Source organism: Triticum aestivum, chromosome 1B, assembly GCF_018294505.1.
Source record: "Triticum aestivum cultivar Chinese Spring chromosome 1B, IWGSC CS RefSeq v2.1, whole genome shotgun sequence".
NCBI lineage: Eukaryota > Viridiplantae > Streptophyta > Magnoliopsida > Poales > Poaceae > Triticum > Triticum aestivum.
This window is the reverse complement of record NC_057795.1, coordinates 566,107,968-566,111,106: the sequence shown is the minus strand read 5'-3', so window position 1 is coordinate 566,111,106 and position 3,139 is coordinate 566,107,968. Positions and strand designations below refer to the sequence as shown.

General features: G+C 49.3%; 1 pseudogene; it reads left to right on the top strand.

Moving 5' to 3' along the window:
• The first annotated feature begins 279 nt into the window (after positions 1 to 279).
• LOC123079866 (early nodulin-like protein 1) lies at positions 280 to 2,434 on the top strand (annotated as a pseudogene).
• The last annotated feature ends 705 nt before the right edge of the window (positions 2,435 to 3,139 follow it).

Here is a 3,139-nt window from a genome sequence, read left to right as displayed (position 1 = left end):
CTAGGTAATCAGGGCGTTTACCTTTTGATAATATTATTATACTATACTACCAGTATACTACTCCACTTGGATTTTTTAGATGAGCAGATCTGAGATAGACATATGTTCAAGTGGCTATAGGTAGGCTTGAAGAATTCTCATCGGTTCAAGTGGCTACAGGTAGTCGCACAGCTGGAATATAGACTACTAGTACTATTTGAAAAGAAAACAAGAGCAAATCTGAACGTACTAGTCAGATCCGATCACATTGAGCTAGAAAGAAAATTCATCAGGAAACAGATGGCCGACGACTTACTTGCAGACGTTGAGGATCTCGTTGTGACCGGCGAAGACGCTGCGGAGCGCGTTGCAGACGGACTGCTCACAGTGATAGCTGCTGCAGATGAACTTGTTGTCCTACAGGTAGTCCAGCAGCCAGGAATTAAAGATAGGAGGGCTAGAAGTGAAAGAACTAACAATTCATGAGTAGGGCAAACATAAACATGCTCAAGTATAAGAAAAAGGAGAACACCCAATTCTATGCAACAACATAGAAAAAAAGGAATAATTTAGCTGATGCATTTGAGCTCATATGCTTTAGAAGTGGTCATACGATGTGTTTAGCATTCCCATACGATGGTGTCCTTTTTTCTTCTTCTAAGGAGCACATACTCTTTGTGGTATTGTGGTTATACTAAGTTACTAACTCACCAGCAAGCAATCTCAAACAAGTATCAGCAAAAAAAAGGGTTACTTACTAAGTCGAAGCCTGTTCTTTAATGCAGCTAAACAAACATATGTTGTGAGAGGTAAAATACCCTTTAAAGCAGGACTGATTCCAGAGTCTATGATGTTCACCAATCAACGCGGTGCTCTATATCTATCACTGCGAGAACTGAAAACAGACTATCTGAAAAAAGTACTAGAACACAAGCAGCAACATAGACGGAAAACAGGAATAGTTCAGCCAAATGCAGTTGAGCCAGTTGGCATACAATTCAACAGTTGTTAAGAATCAAATTAAGGGTGTGTGGCATTTCCATATCCTGGTGTATTTATCTCTAAAGAACACTAATACTATGTTTGGTAATATTAAGTTACTAACCGGAAGCCTCTTTTAGTGCAGCTAAACAAATACATGCTCAAATATGTTACCTATTCTCTAGAACAGCGCTGATTCCAAAATAAGCAACGCAAAGCATGTACATTACCCCTAGATGGTATGACCCGAAGGTGAAAAGCACGACATTTGCGTTGACTTGGCCTCTCTGAATAGCCAACTCCTTAACCCACTCTTTCACAATCTGCATTTCAAACATGCATATTGTTCACCAGACGATAAATTACCGAAAGGTAACGCCAACTTGCATATGGCAGGAGGAAACAGCCACCTTGTCAAGCTTCCCCAGCACCTCTTCTTGCCTGGCGGCCTCCTCCTTGCTCTTGTACAGACCCAGCTGGGCCAAAAGCTGCGATTTTGATCAACGAGCAAGGCTTCAATCGGCTCATCTAGTACTTGGTTGAAATAGGAAGGTAAAGAAGACCAGAATATACGAGTTCTGTGGAGTGTTTTTTTTCCAGCTCACCATAGAGAATTGGTAGCTTGTAAACTTGGTTGGTGACACATATGATTGTGAAGTTGTTGGTATTTCACCAAGTTTCAGGCTAAAGCTAGACCCGGGTTCTGTCTGAAGTCTGAACTGACAAGTTATAATAAGCTCAAGACTGCAGTGACTTTATTCATCCCTATCCAGTATACTCTACTAGTGCAGAAGTGAATTTGTTGTCAAAATTTACTTGGTTGTAAGCGGGAGGTGAAGAACGCCAGAATTATACAACCTGACAGCCCAAGATTCAGATGTTATATGCCGTTCATGTTGCTCAGGGAAACTTGGATCAGAAGTTCAGAACCCAAGATTCAGACGGCATGATGTAGGTGACTCCTAGCTAAATGAGAGCACGCGAGAAACGGCAGGGAGGGAGCGGGTGTTACTTAGCTCACCTGGGAAACGAAGAAGTGGACGGATGCGCGCAGGAGACGACGATACGAAGCGCTCAACTTGGCGGCGCCGGTGGGAATGGCGACCCTAGCGGCTCTGGCGCTGCTTCTGTGCATCTCCATGACCTCCATGGACGGGTGCGCCGCCGCTCAGTACAAGGTGGGCGGGCTGGACGCGTGGGGGTGCCGCCGTCCAGCAAGCCGGACGTGTATGTGCGGTGGGCCAAGTCCGTCCCCGTCAAGCTCGGCGACGCCCTCTTCTTCCTCTACCCACCCAGCCAGGACAGCGCCGTGCAGCTCACCGCCAAGGCCTTCGCCGCCTGCGACGTGTCCGACCCGCTGCTCAAGCTGGAGGACGGCAACTCCGTCTTCAACCTCACCAAGCCCGGGCGGGCCTACTTCAGCAGCGCCGCCCCGGGGCGCTGCCGCAAGGGCCAGAAGTTCAAGCTGCGATGATACTTGTAAGAAACAGAATCATAGCCTCGGAGCGGCCAACCTGTGGCAATAATCGAATCAGAGCGGCACATCGGTTCGAACCTGCTCCAATTCCTGCGTGCTGTGGAGGTCAGCCTCCAGCGGCCCGTCGAAGGACCGCATAATCGGGAAGCTAGACGAGGATCTGGAAGCCCGGCTATGGCCGTGGCGGCTGGATCTGGGGCCTTGGGGTGGCGGCTGGATCTGGGGCCTTGGGGTGGCGGGGAGCTCCTCCTCCTGCAGCTCGGCGGCCTCCACACCCCGGAGCAACGCCCTCGCCGGAGGACGTGGTCACCAGCTCTCCTCTGGATCCGATGAGGAGGGTTGGGGAAGGAGCTCACCACGGCTCCATGCCCTGGATCTGGTGTGAGTGAGGGGGAAGGGGGCTCGCCGTGGTCGGGAGGGAGAGGAATAGGCGGGCGGCCGGGGCTTCCCGATCTAGATCGAAGTCGAGGGAGGTGGGTGGGTGTGTCAGGAGGAAGGGGGAGGGGAGAGAACATGACTAGAGGGAGGGGATAAGGGGTGATAGCAATGGCGCACTGGTAGGCGTGCGCCATACGTGTAGATAGCAATGGCGCATCTCGTACTAGTGCCCATTACTAGTTAAAACTAGTAATGGCGCACGGTGGAACAGTGCGCCATTAGTAGTTTTGCAAAAAAAGGAATAAAAAATATAATAAAAAAACA